At 53.1% G+C, this 14,752-nt stretch overlaps 1 long non-coding RNA gene across 1 annotated transcript; it reads left to right on the plus strand.

Annotated features, from left to right (window-relative positions):
• The first annotated feature begins 12,191 nt into the window (after window positions 1–12,191).
• LOC125091811 (uncharacterized) lies at window positions 12,192–14,538 on the plus strand. The gene is made up of 4 exons (XR_007124761.1): window positions 12,192–12,275; window positions 12,413–12,504; window positions 13,296–13,436; window positions 14,236–14,538. It is a non-coding gene; the product is annotated as an uncharacterized LOC125091811 (long non-coding RNA).
• Window positions 14,539–14,752: the final 214 nt, after the last annotated feature.

Consider the following 14,752-nt stretch of genomic DNA (forward strand, 5'->3'; position numbering starts at 1 on the left):
GTGGCTGGAGGATAAATGTGGACCCCATGGTGTCATTTTATGGTCAATTTTCAGAGTGTAACTGCACTTTAAGCACTAACGCTGAGTAGCAGGAAAAAACTTCTTAACCGTAAGATCTATTAAGAGTGCAGAGCTGGCTCCCAGGGGCGAGGTGGGAATGCATAGACGTGAATCATTGGAAACAGGTCTAGCCCAGGCGCTAGGGAATAGCTGGGCTGCGGGGAGGGAGTGGGAGGGACTGGAAGGAGGAGAGGGTGCCTAGAGCTCCTTGGGCCCTGACGGTGGGTGGCAGTGGCGGGGGAAGGGGGGCTCTAGTCTCCTTTCCCGGGGCCTCAGTCCAGAATCCCACCCTCTCTGGGGTCGGCGGCTCCAAGCAGGACCTGGGAAAAGAGCACCTGGTCCAGCAGCCGGCCTGGAGGGCGGTGGCAAGGCAGGAGGGCCAGGGCTGCTGAGCTGGACAGGACTGAGGCCTCCGTCTCCCTGGTTGTCTTGTTCCATGTCAATTAGCAGCCTAAGCAAGCTTTTCAACCAGACATGGTCAGCCCCCCAGGGAAATGGGACGAGAGGACAAGGAAGGTCTGGGTTATTTGGGGTTAAATACCTACAGGAGGAAGCAGAGTCCTGGGAGGTTGGGGGAGGGTGGAGGGTACAGAGATGGAGGCTGGGGATGGCAGATAGAAGGGGAATCTGGGGACGAAAAGATCCACGAGGTTCCTTCCAGCTGGAAAAGTCTCTGGCTCCAAGGAACATGAGAGTGAGGAGGCAAACTGAGTGCTAGACAGGACCTCCGACCAGCCATAGGCGAGTATTCTCATCTCCGGTCTCAGGACCGTGGTCCACTCGTTGATATGCCTATCAAGAGCCCATCTCTTGGGAAGATGCAGGGCTTGGGCTGGCAAGCATGGGCGCCGGAGGACACCCATTAGGGGAAGGACAAAAAGCAAGGCTCAGGCCTGGCAGTGAAGAGATCTCAGCTGGGCCATGATTTGCTGTGTGATCTCAAGCAAGTCTCTTTCCCTCTCTGGGCTGAAATGTACTCTTTGGTAGCCCATTGTGTGGAAGGAGGGCCAGGACTGGAATTTGAACCTGATCAATTCCTTTTACCCACAGAGTAGAAGTTTCTTGCCAGGTAGAACATTCCAGGATTTCTTGGTCTGGTGTGCTCTAGGACAGGATTTCCTGGGGGTTGAAAATAGAAATAGAGAGAAAGAGGCACACACACACACACACATATGCACACACATTCACTCACTCACTCACTCGCTAGATGCTAGGGAATATTTAAGAGCTTTTTACAAATAGTAACTCACTTAATTTTCATGGCAGCTCTGCAAGGTAGGTACTAATGTCTCCATTTCATAGATGAGGAAACTGAGGCACAGAGAGGTCAACAGACAGACTCAAGCACCAAACCAACTCTAAACTCAAAGACACTTGCTCAGCCTCCTTTCTGGTTTCTTTCTCCAGATCAGTGACCCCACCTCCCTCACCCCCTTCCAGGGCTTTGTTTCTCAATCCCGGGGGGCTTTCACAAACCGGGCTGGGTGAGGGCTCCCCTGCCTGAGCCAGCTGGCCTCCTTGAGGTGCCCTTCACCTCCCTGTACTCCCTCCATTCCCTCCCCTCCTCTCTTGGGGAGCTGAGCCAGGCTCAGGTTTCTCCTTTTCCAGGCCGTCTCCTGCCTTGGGCTGGGCTCACTGACGAGATCTTGCTGACCTTGTACTTTCCATCCACCCTGGGGCTCTGGGCTCTGAAGGGACATATGAAGAGTACTGCACAGACTGATGAAAGGCTGGCCTCTTGCCCTTGGCCCCTTGTCCGAGAGAATGCACCCCCCCCCCAGTGCCACCGAGCAGGCCTGACTAGGCCCCCACGGGTCTCTCTGAGCAGATCTAGGGTAGAAGCTTTGCTGAGGGCACTGGAAGAATTAAGGCTGAGGACTGGGTACAATGTTCTTCTGGTTGTGTCAGAATCACAATGCAGTACCAACTCTGCCTAGCATCGGAGTCCTTTCCTCTTCAAGCTCCGTCCTTAGGAATCATAGCATTGCAGAGGGTTACAGCTGGATGGGCTCTTAGAAATCACGGGAGTCCAGACCTTTTGGTTCCAGGTGGGTAGCCTGAAGCCCAGAGAGAGCAAGGATGTACTCAAAGTTGCACAGCAAGACAGCCAGGGAAGCACAGTATAACTTAGGGTTCCAGAATCTTCCAGGTGACTGCCTTTCCCACTCAGCTCCTTGCAAGGCCTCTGCAGTCAGCTGTGTGCTCTTCGGGGTGACTCCGCTTGGGTCCCCACCCCTCACCATGCACAAGATGTCCTCCTATCCACACGTACCCTGCCCCAGAGATGTAGACCCTTGGGAGTGAAGCGGGAGACACCCAGAATCCCAGACGAAAGGCAGAGACCAGGATGGCAGGGACTGAAACTGGGCCTCTGGAGTGGGAAGGGGCCTTCTGAGGCATGAGCTTGCCCTGTTTTTTTCCTGCCTTAGGGTCTCGCACAGACCCCTTGTGAGCTCCCCTCGAGGAAAATAGAGGCTGAGGTGAAACCCCCAGTCTCACTGTTTTGGTCTCTACCGATGCTTGAAAGTCTTGGAGGTCTCCAGCAGTCACAGACCCAGCCGCTGGGCTCTCCATCACACCTGCCTCCTTCAGGAGCCCTGAGTCCAATCTGGTGCCCTCTCCTACCTGATTTTCCAGGCTGCCCTGGGCCACCCAGGCTAGCTGAGCACTGTGGCCACAAGGGGGCACTAGCGCTCCATGGCTCTGGCGGGCTAGGGGGGAGCGGCGGGGGGGTGCTTTCTCCCGGCTTGGGTGGGGGCAGCAGGAGTTTGTGTTGGGCTCCCCCACTCCTGGCACCCTCCCATTTCCTCTTGGAAGTCTCCCTAATCCTCTTATACCGAGGGTCACATCCCCGGGCCCAGCGACGAGGTGTTTCATTTCAACTGGCCCCCACTACCCCTGGGGGAGCTCCATGAAAGGTGGGGAGAGGAGACCCCTTGGCCACAGAATCAGTTTCCTTGTTGCTTTCTTCAGCTTTCCACTTTTGGGGGTATCTCTCTCCTACCTGCTCACCCTCCTTTTCTTTCCTGGCCTGACTTCTTGCTTCTCATAGCCCTTGCTTCAAATCTCCTCTTCTGGGGTCTGTGCTCTTCTTTCTCCCTTATCAACTTCCACTCCCTCCTTCTCCTCACCAATGGCCCTCTTCCTCTCTCTTCCCTTCTCTCCTGGCCTTCCCTCTCCCTTCTCTGCTTCCTCTCTCCTCTCCCTTCTGCCTTTGCTCCCCAGTGACCCCTCAGGCTGGACCAAGGGAGTAGGCCTTGGCCCCAGCCCTGGCCTTCCACAAGCTGGCACAGGGAGTCAGGTAGGGGAAGTCAGTGGCTGCTGGAATCTGGGAGTGGAAGAGGCTCTGGGTCAGAAACTCTCTTCAGTTCACTTAGCAAAGGCAGCCTCTGGGAGTGGGCGGGGGTGGATTTAAAGAATCCAGATACTGGGGCCTGGTCTCAGCTCTGGCTTTTACTGGCTGTGTGGCTTTTCCCATCTGCTCCCTGGGCTTCAGCTTGCCCCCCAAGACAATGTGTGCTACATCTCTTAGGACTCTTCCAGCTTGCGTTTTTATTTTATTTTATTTTATTTTTTAATTTTTCAGCAATGACTCTCCATCCCAGGAGGCCTTGAGCATTGCTTCTTCCAGATCCGCCTTCCCAGATTTGTCCTCATCATTCCCCTTGGTGTGACGGACAGGGTCTGGCCAGTGTCTGTGTGCTGCACTGGGAGAAGGCTGGGGTTGGACGTGGGCCATAAAGTCAGTGTGCTGAGGAATCTGTCTGGCATATTCGCTCACTGCCTTTGGAGGCCCCCGGGTAGGTCTTGGGGCAGATAATTGCAGAATGTCCACACTGGAAGAGGCCCGGGGAAGGAGGTAAGCAAACATCGGTTGTAGACCCCACATAGGACCCACTCCCCCTGATCTCTACCCCTGAGATACAAACCCAAGGCCCACAGCCTGCTTTCTATGTCTCAGCTTTCAGAAGAACCCAACCCTTCCCTGTGGTATAAATAAAGAAACCAAGGTCCAAAGAGGGCCAAAGCCTTGCCCAGGTACACGCAGGAAGGCAGTGGTAAGTTGAGGCTGGGCCCCAGACCTCCTGCCTCCCAGACGTGGGCATTCAGGGGCTCTGAGGATGTGGGAGAGGCCATGCACTGGGTAGCTAAAGTGAAGGGAGAGGTGCATGTCCTCACCCACGGGCATGGCAAAGCTGGGGCCGGGGTTGGAGGCAGAAGCGGGTAAAGACCGTTGGTGGCTCCCACTACTTGTGATGGGCGCACACTCATCATGGCAGTAAGGCAGACCTGGGACTGCTGGCAGTCCCTACCACAGCTGGAGGGTGGCACCCGCAGCTGCCAGTATGATTTATCACATTCTCCCTTTCTCCCCTCAGGCCCCAACCTTCTTGCAGACCCCAGAGAGGGCCCAGCCTGACTTCCAGGCAATTCACCTGTTTTTGATTTGAGACTCAGGTGGACTTTTCTTTCTTCTCATCAAAGCAGTGGTGAGGGGAAGGCAGGGCCCCATCCATCACCCCAGCCTCTCAGCAGCCTTGGAGAGGGGGAGGAGATGGGAGGGAAAGGTCCAGGGATCTTGCAGTCTCCTCAATTCCCAATGGGAGCCTCCCAGACAGCCAGGCAGAGCATCACTGGCCCAGATGTTGAGATCTTGGCTGCAAATGCTCAGGAGACAGACCACCTAGAGGTTCCTCCATTGGTACTCCAGATCCCTGGAGGTCCTCCAGCCAAGTTTTCTTTTCCATCCCCTGCTTCCTGGGTGGGGTGGTGTCTGGGAGGGGTTTGGATCCCAAACAAAAGCAGAACAAAGATTTGGCACCCAGGGAAAGAGGAAGAGGGAGAGGGTAGAAACTTCATTTGGTTCATATCACCTACTCTGTTCAACCTGTGATCCATGCCATTTGGCCCTCTGGGTGCCGTCCCATCCTCCAGATAAGGAAACGGAGGCTCAGAGAAGCACCATGTTGTATCCAAGGTCAAATTACAAGAGAGTCAGTAATGGGAGTCAGATTCCAGGTCAGAGATGTTTGGCTCCACAGATAAGGCAGAGGAGGGGGGTAGGGTGTCTGGATGCTGGCCCAGCCAGGAGAGAGATGAGCTATTGCACCGTTCTGACCACCCGCTCCACCCCCAGTAGTTGTGCGCCGCAGCTCAGGGCCACCGCTAAGCCACATGGAGTCTGTGCAATTAGAAAAAGACTCCCTTTCTCCTCGGAGTGAAGCCAGTGCCGGGGCAGGGCATGTGGCCCAGTGCAGGGAGCGGGGCTTAATTTCCACCCCCTGCCGTTCACTTGGGTCAGACCCTTTGAGCGGGCTCAGGCACGCAGTCTTCCAACTGTGGCCTTGCCCGGGCTGTCCCTTCTTGAGAGTGGGCTGAGCAAATCTCCATCTGAGAGGGAAAGCGAGTGGCCGGATAGGCTTGGCAATAGCCCGCCATGATGAGCGAGCGATGCTCTTCCTTCTTCTCCCCCTTCCCCCGAATGTTATCATCACCGTCATCACTACCATCTTCCCAGGCATCCTTATGATACTACAATTACTAATAACAGGGGCTCTATTGCAGCTCATTCTGTTTGGAATTCTTTCCCTGAAGCAACCCATTTTCTCCCTGCTGGACTCTTTCCTCCTCATTACACCCTTCTAGGTTTCCAACTCACAGAAGGCTATTCCCCAGGGAAAAGTGTGTGTGTGTGTGTGTGTGTGTGTGTGTGTGTGTGTGTGTGTGTCCCCAGCCAGGCCTCGGCCCTTGGGTGGCCTGAAGATACCTGAGAGAGATAGGGGAGCAGGGGGGCTGTATGGGCTCAGGTACGCTGGCTTAGGGGCTACATGGCCTTGGGAAAGCTGCTCATCGCTCTGGACCCAGAACTCCATCTTCAGTCTCAAGGGGCATGGTGTAGGGTGGACGACATCCATGGTCATTTCCAGCCTGACCTCTTGGAGTGCTGGAATCTCAGAGTCCAGAAATGCTGTTCCCCCTCTGTGTGCCAAACACTGCAAATAAAGCACCCCGTGGGTCCTGCTATGGGGCTTCCAGTCAGGTGCAGCACCAAAGGCGTGCTAGGGAGGTGGAAGGCAAGTCCCTACTTTGTTGCTTCCAGAGTATGTGACCTGGGAAAGATTACTTCACATCTCTGAGCTGCAGTTTCGGCAGCTGAGTGATGAAGATGATTGTGCTAGCCCTCCAAGGAAAGGCAGGTGTCAGGAGTCACTAATATAAGAATATACAGGACTGTGAGCTGTACAGCAACAGGGATTTATTCTTTCATTCAACGAACATTCCTTCGGTACTTCCTAAGGGAGGTAAGATAGTGTAGGAAGAACGCAGGCTCTGAAGCCAGACTGCCTGGGTTCAACACCTGGTTCTGCCTTTTATTACCTGTGTGACTCTAGTCGAGTGACTTACCCTCTCTGTGTATCAGTAACCCCATCTCTAAAATGGGGCATCTACTTTATAGAGCTGGTGGAGGAATTAAGGGTATTAATCCCTGTGAAGCATTTGCTGCTTGGCATACACTGGGGGCTCGTCAAGGGTCAGGACACCATTCTAAATTCTGGGGTGCAGGAGCCATAACACGGACAAGGTTCCCGCCTGCATGAAATAGTCAGAAAATGTTGATTTCCTTCTCTCTTCCTATTGTTCTCCCCTGTGAGGGGAATAAAGAAAAGTCTTGGGCAGTGCAAGCTAAAAACCATCCTTTGCTTCTTCTCCTCCACGAACCAGCCCCGCAAATATTACACAAATATTCACACATGCAGTGAAAATCCATTGAGAACTTTGTGTAGCTCTCTGCTAGATTCGGAGGCTGTAGAGACGAATATGACTCAGCAGCCTTCATTTACTACAAGTGCTTAGTCTATGAGGCAGGGGGTGGGGGGAAGAGGGAGGGATAGCGTGTGGTGGTGGTTTTTGAGAGGGCCGTGAGGGAAGACTGCTTCAAGCAGGTAGCCTTGCGCTCTGAGTTATGCTGAGGACATTCCAGACGGAAGGAAGAGACTGAGTAAGAGTGTGGAGGTGCCAAGAGAATGACCGCTGGTCATTCTCAGTGAGGCTGGGACGTCAGCGGGTATGGGGGTAACCTTGGCATCTTCTCCCTAAAGAACCATTTACAGGACCCCTCCCATTAGCCAGGGGCTGTGCTCGGCACTCTCCACATGTCCTCTTACAGAGGGGGATGGGGTGGGGGGGGCAGGGATACTTACCTGCATTTCATGCATGAGGAGACAGACTCGGAGTGCTGAAGGGACATGCTCAAGGCCACCCACCTAGCAAATGGCAGGAGTGAGGTAGGCCCCCAAGTCTGTCCATGTCTCTCAACACTTCTCTGCCGGCTGTATACAGCAAATCAGCCTGATACCGATTTGCCCCAGATAGTTCTGTGTGTGCTGGGGCGGGGGTGGCGGGACGGGGCAGGTGCTGAGGAGGGGGATGCTTGAGGGTCGGGGCACAGTGCAGTAAGCCCATGCCTCCCCGACCCATTGCCGGAGCATCTGAGCAGAAGGAAGTAGCAAGGCCTACTTTGTCCTGTCTCCCCTCACTGGGGAACTCACCATAAGGAAGGCTGAGCCTCTCTTACCAGCCACTACCCCTCACACGCACACCCAGCAGGCGTGCTTGCAGCGTGTACACACACACACACACACACCCCTCTATCCTCCCCTGCTCCTAAAAATATCAAACCAGTGAAGCTGCAAGGGAAATGAATGTTTGGCAGCAGAGCGAGTGGCCCAGGAGTGGTGTCAGGCTCCGTAAATATTTACCCGCTGGATTAGAGCAGAAGTTGGAAACATTAGGCGGCTGAAAATGACTGTTTTAATAGCATGGCTGAAAAATCCAAACTTGGGGGGTTTGTTTGGAAGTCTCAGCTTCTGGGAATTTCAGCACGTAAACTGTGGGCCTGGGGTGGCCGGGACCAGAACAGAGGGGTGTCGGGGACGGGTGTTGCTGGTGGGCAGGTCTGCCTGGAGGAGAGGGCAGCCAGGCCAAGGAAGGCCCTGCACCTTAGGCTAAAGCCGTCTGGAAGGTGCAGCATTGATTCATCTCCTCGTTCGTTCATCCATTCATTAGACTCACTCCAAGGGAGGAATGACAAGCAAACATTTATTGGATACCAACCATGTGCCAAGAGGGAGTGGAGGCTCGGCCTTTTAGTCCCACATTTAATATTTACTATACCCTGAGTGGTAGTGAGTACTATTTTCATCCTATAAAAGCTGAGGAAAAGCAGGTCTCAGATTGGGAGGGTACCTGGCCCAAGGGCACCAGTTGTGAAGAACCAGAACGGGGCTAAAGGCCCGGGAGTCTCTGACTCCAAAGCCGTGTTCTTCTTACCATGTAGGATGGGAAGGAGACGCTCAACACATTCCTAAGAAACTGAGGGCCTGGGAAATACAAAAATGAATCTGACATACCTTCTCCCTCAGAGAGTTCCCAGTCTAGAGGGGATCAAAGGAGTAGATCCGGATGATTACACTTCCACGGAGAATGTAGCTATATTGCCTTAAGACAGGGTCAGATGAAGTGCCGTTGGGGTTCTGAGGAGGGAAGTTTCTTTCAGCTCAGGGGGCAGAGAAGAGGGAAGTGTCATGGAGAGGAGGACAAGGACAGCTCCCTATAGGAAGTAGGGTTAAGCTGGGCCCTACTTGGTGGGTAGGATTTGCATAGCTGAAAGTAGGGAGAGTGGGTGTTTCAGGCAGTGGGAGCAGTACAAGTGAAGGAAGGCAAGGAGGAGGAATATTGAGTTTGGTTAAACCATGGAGTATATAAAGACAAGGAGTGGGAAATAAGTCCCAGAAGGTAGATGGGAGCCAGAGTGTGAAGGACTTCGTGCCACCAAACTCTAACACTTTCAGAGCTGAGGGGAGCAACGGTCCCAGTGCTCAGACCATAGCGGGACTCTCCACCATTCACTTCTGCCTTTAGGAAAAATCAAAGAGAAGAGTTCCCCTGTGACAATGTCCAGTTCAGCTCATGCCCTGGTGAGACAAAACTCTTGAGAGTCACCCCACTCCAGTGTGTGAGCGGCTGCAGTCCCCTTCCACACAGCTTGCCCTGTGCCTGCTTCCCACTCAAGCCAGCCACCTTGTTCCATCCTAAGGCCAAGAGTCCAGCTCCCCACCACTAAGGGTGAGGACTGGGTGGCCCTGAGAGGGCCACCAACTCAGCTTGTGACAGAGGTCAGTAAAGCTGGTTCAGGTGTGTGGACACTCTGGGATCTGAGGAGAAAGGAGCCCCGTGGGAAGGGTGTGATGGGCCACTGGGCCCCCTGAACACAGGAAAGGGGATGGGACAGGTGGGGAGAAGAAAGTATGGCTTTGGCGACTAGTAGGTCTGGATACAAATGCTGCTTCTAATGTGTGACCTTGGGGAAGTCACTTTACTTTTCCAAACCTTGGTTTCTGTCACACGGAAACCGCATTAGCTACCCAGGGGTAGTGACGTTTACCTGGAGCCATTATGCTAGGATTCAATGAGATGACACAGGGAAAGCACCCGACCTGCTGCTTGATACATTGTAAGCACTCAGCAAATGTCAACCACACCGTCACAAATAAGTGAACACTCGTGTGCCTCCGCAAGGAAGGATCTGGTATATAAAGAAAAACTTCCAGAGAACAAAGTTAATTTCTAGAATGTCATTCCTTGAGGGCTTAGAATGGGGAGCTTCAACCCAACTAAGACAAGAGAAGGATTCCAAGAGCCTGCGGGTTTCCTTGTCCTATCTAAACTGTCAATTTCACAATTCAGTGGGGGGAAAAATTGATTTTAGGTTTGGGGAATTGGGGTGTCAGGACTTCTAATTTCTGCCTCAGGGTCCCAAGATCAGGCTGAGCCTGTGTTCTCACTCCAGTCTTCCTCCTCTACCCTTTCCCAGGTCCTTTGGCTGGCCTGCCAGATGGGAATAAACAGGCCTGCACTACATTCCGTGAGGTGGGAGAGACCCAGGGAATGTCAACAAAGAGGAGGTGACAGGCAGGGCTGTGTGCAGGGAACAGGGGGTGGGGCCCAGCCAGCACAAGGAAAGGTGTGACTGAAATGGAAGAAGCTGTTTCTTGGGGCTCTGTCCTCCCCAGTCCCTAGCAAGAATGGGGGGAGGGAGGGAAAGCAGGCCCAGAGGGGTTCGAGTCCATCCCCAAATTTGGTAATTTGGCCTCTCTGTGTGGTTTTCCTGCTCCAGAAAATGTTAATTTATTACAATTTGAAAAATGATTGAACCAGGGCTGGGGACTCAGCAGCTGGTGCAAAGGAGAGAGAAATCTCTTTTTGTTCTGCAGGGAATTGGGCTGCAGGCCCAAGCCCCACCCCGCTCCCTTGCTGGGCTATCCTTCTCCCAGAGTGTCGAATGGAATGTCGACAAGGCTCCTCCCAGGAGCGGCATGCCTTCCTCAAGGGCTGAACTGGCCGGCATTTATCAAAAGCCTGGAAGCTTCAGAGGGAAAGAGGTGTGCAGGGAGGTATGTGAGCCAGCCTGGCTGGGGGTGGGACCCCGAGGATTCTCAGCAGTCTCTGGGGTCACTGTGGGAGCTGCAGCTGAGTGTCTGAGCTAAGAAGGGAGACATGGAGTGGGAAGCTGTTTGTCAGTAGTGGGGAAGCCTCCTGTCCTCTTCCTGGGTCCTATCAAGCTATGTCCCACCTGTCTGGCCATCCCCCTCATCTCTATTGTTCAGCCAGACAAAAGATGATTACGGGAGGGGCACCTGGGTGGCTCAATGTGTTAAGCCTCTGCCTTCGGCTTAGGTCATGATCCCAGGGTCCTGGGATCAGGCCCCACATCAGGCTTTCTGCTCAGCAGGGAGCCTGCTTCCACCCCCCCCACCCCCCCCCCCCCGCCTCTGCCTATTTGTGATCTCTGTCTGTCAAATAAATAAATAAAACCTTTAAAAGAAAAGATGATTATGGGAAAACAGTGTGCACCCAGCAGGCAGGCTCAGCAGATCAACAAATTTTGAAATTTTCTGCTGCTGTCCCCAGGCTGGGCCCTACTGGGCCCAGAACCCTGGTTCTCATTCTGCACCCAGCCGGTGTCGTGGAGCACCATTTGCTGTGCCTCCTGGGGCCAGTTCCAGTCTCCAGGGGCATGGACTTCCATTCTGTGGTGCCTCTGCCCCACATAAGATTGTTCCAACATGGCCACTTCCTCCCAGCCATCATGGCGGTCCCTGCCACACCTGCTGCTCCCCACCTCCCTTACTCCTTCATTCAGAAGAAAGCACTGTTGACATCCACTGTGTGCAGGCCACTGGGGGAGGTACTAGGACACCAAGGTAAGTGAGACACAGGCCCTGCCCCAAAGGAGGTAGGTTCTAGAAGCGGAAGCAGACATATACGGAGAGAAGAGGGAACAGTGCCTTCAGAGGGGTATGGACAACTCAGATCACTACCTTCATCACCCTCTCACTCACTGTATTCATCTGCATCAGCCTCCCATCTACCTTCTTCACCTTCACATCCACCTCTCCCCCAGCACCACCACTTCTCCTGTCTCCCCTCCTCCTCCTCTTCCTGGCTCCTTAAACTGTACCCACCAGCATCAACCCCAACACCATAATCCTTACCATTGTCACACCCATCAGCACTATTTTCAATTCCTCATCCCTGTAAATCGACTCCCAGCCCTCTAGGAATTTATTTCCTGAAAACTGACAAGCCAACAGGGCACCGTTTTAAGACACAAAAAGAAAACCCCCTCGCACGAATATGTAGGAAAGTATTTACACCATAGTCTTCAGTTCAAGCAACCTCTTATGGGCTCATGGAATCTCTCACATCTGGTTGGAGCTTTGTAATGAGATTCAGATTGGTTTCTGGCCTACAAAAATGTTCTTCATCCTGACTCTCTTCCCAGTGGGTCAGCATTAGCCATTCTGGAGGCTGGGAGCCAATAAGCCAAAGAAATCCAGCCGGGGGACTGAGGGCGGTGTCTGTTTGCATTTCAGCTGGAACCTGCCAGCAGCTAACCAGTTTGGAATTCTCAGCATTCCTGCTGGGCCTGGGCTCAGTTCAGGTGCCACCTATCCTGGCCTGGCACATAGCAGACATGAGGGCTCAGGAGCTCCAGAGCTCCAGGCGAAGCTCCCCTTTGCTAAATCATAGTGCCTCACTGGGGTTTCCAGAGGAGAATGGCAGGTGTCCAGGAAAGTCGGGGTTAAGGTTGGAAGCTTTTCAGCACCAAGAAGGAGAGGCCACCGCTGGGCCAGCCCAGGCTGTGCCATCAGGTGAGAACTGAACCTATATCTCTGTATGGTACTTTGCAGTCCATAAAGTACTCTGTGCATCTCATCTCTCAGGAGCCTTGCTGGCCACCTTGAGAGGTAGGGAGCATGGGCAAGGACTCCTGGTTTCTATTTTACAGGTGAGCAAACTGAAACTCAGAAAGGACACAACAAGCAATAGTGGTGGAGTGTCAGGCTCTTCCCCGCATGCCCAAGGCTGCCTTCCTTGGAGGTAAAGAAATTCCTAGACAAGTAAGGAGATGCTGGACTGTGATGCTGTGTGGGGCTTCCATGTGTCACTGAGAAGGGTGGAGACTGGGAGGGCCTTGCCAGCCTCTCCCAAATCTCCCAATGTGTCATGAGAGATGTCTGCAGAGCTCAGCCAGGTTCCCAGGTTATTTTCTTTTTGCTAAGGAGGAGGGGGTGTGAGGAGATAATTCACACTAACCAAGTGGCTGAGGGCGGACCCTCCCATCACAGGCACCATGCTGCCCCCGTGCCCAGGCCAGAGCCCTCCTGGCTGAAGAGCCTTTTCTTGCCCTGAGGCTGGTGGGCCAGGCGCATTCCAATTACCCCACCCTTTCTCTTCTGAGTCTCCAGGTCTGCTTGGGCTCTCCTGCTTGGATGCCTTCCCCTGCTACTCTGTGCCAGCTCACTTCCTATTACTCCTGTTGAACCTGAGAGTACCCACTCTGTACATGCCACAAGGAGACCCCTGTCCCCAGCTAATGCTCCAATCCAGTGGTTTTCCAAGTAGTTTTATGGAGAAGCAGCATCAGCAGCCCCTGGGGCCTTATTAGCTGTGCAAACTCTAGGCTCAGCCCCAGACCTTCTGAATCGGAGACAATGGGGTAGGACCCAGCAATCTGTGCTTTAATAAGCTCTCCTGGTAATTTTGCCACATGCTAGCATTTCATATTCAATAGTGGGCAATGGACTTAGGCCATCTGGGATTCAAGTCCCAGCTCTGCCATTACCAGCTGTGTAACCCAGGTCAGATCAGTACACCTCCTTAATCCTCAGGTTCCTCGTCTGCGAAATGGAGATCATAGTGCCTGGCTCCCTGAAAATCGCGTTGATTTTGATTCAGTATAAGGAAAGGAAGAGCTGGTGAGCAATTAGAACTGAAGTTTCGGGTCCTGGAGTTACTCAAGAGGAGGCCAGGTGAGCACACATTACAATGAATGTATGATGTGTTTAGCCGGGAGTCCTGTGTGGCTGAAACTCGGAGTGTCCACTTCCTTGGGTATCCCTGTCAACTCTAACATGTGTGACACATTTCAGCCCCTCATGCTTTGGGCTGGCTGTTTCTTAGACAGCTTAGAATTACTTACCTTAAGGGCCCATGCAAATTATTCCTTTCCCAGGAAGCTTTCTGAATCAGTTAGGAATTGCATTCAGTTGGAGGAACTGAAATCCTCCCAAAGTCTGGCTTAAACGCATGAGAGTTTATAGTCTCACATTCGAAAAGCCTGAAGGTAGGCAGTTTAAGGATGGCACAGTGACACCATGAAGTCATCAAGGGCCTTGGCTCCTTCCGGCTTTGTGCTGGAACATCCTGCTGCCAGCTTCAGTTTCAAGGTCCCATGAGGGATCAAAACAGCTGCCAGAGCTCCAGTTATCACATCACCTTTCTAGAGAACAGAAAAGGGCCAGGGCACACATCCAAGCTGAGTCAGCTTTCTTTTAAGCAGCTTCTTTCGAAGTTCCACTTGACGTTTCGTTTTATATTTAATTGGTCAGAATTGAGTGGCATGTTATGCTAGAGGCTAGAAAGTATAGTCTTTGGGTTGGGTATTGCCATCATCGATAAAATCAAGGCTTTGTCAGGAGGGGAGAGGGGGGAAGAGCAGATACAGGGTGGTAATGCCCAGAGCAGTCTCTGTAACAGCTTCCCTTCTCCTCCTGGAAGTGCTGATTGTCAGGGGTTTGCCTCGAGCCCTTGTTTCCTCCACCGTTCCAGCTTTCACCACTCTGCGCTGAAATCTAGCACCTAGCTTCTGCACATCTACAAGGTAGGAAGGAGTCCCTCAGCTGCTTCACGAGGCCCAGTTGGAAAGAAAGCCTCGAAAGTCAATGCCAGTGAGCCAGCAGAAACGTGAGGGCACTGAGCCTCTCCCGAGAGTGTTGGCTTTAGAGTTGGCCTTGAAGTCAAGCTGGAGCCCTCCCAGGCGCTCACTCTGTGACCTCTGCCGTTAGCAACAACGACGTCTGAGCCCTTGCTGTGTGTCAGCCAAGGTGTTTACATATATTATCTCATTTACTCCCGAGCGAGGTCAGTATCCTTATTATCTCCATTGTGGGGTTAAACAAACTTGGGGGTGAAATAACTTATCCCTAGTCTGCCAGTGACTAAGCAGTGGAGCCAAGTTTCAAATCAGATAGCCTGAGCCAGAGCCCCTGCCCTTACCTACTGTAGTGTAGTCCCAGCCTCGCTCCGCCCCAGGCTCCTCTTCAGTGATGTTGGGTGGGAATCATCC

The sequence above is a fragment of the Lutra lutra genome, chromosome X (genome assembly GCF_902655055.1).
Source record: "Lutra lutra chromosome X, mLutLut1.2, whole genome shotgun sequence".
NCBI classification, from domain to species: Eukaryota; Metazoa; Chordata; class Mammalia; order Carnivora; family Mustelidae; genus Lutra; species Lutra lutra.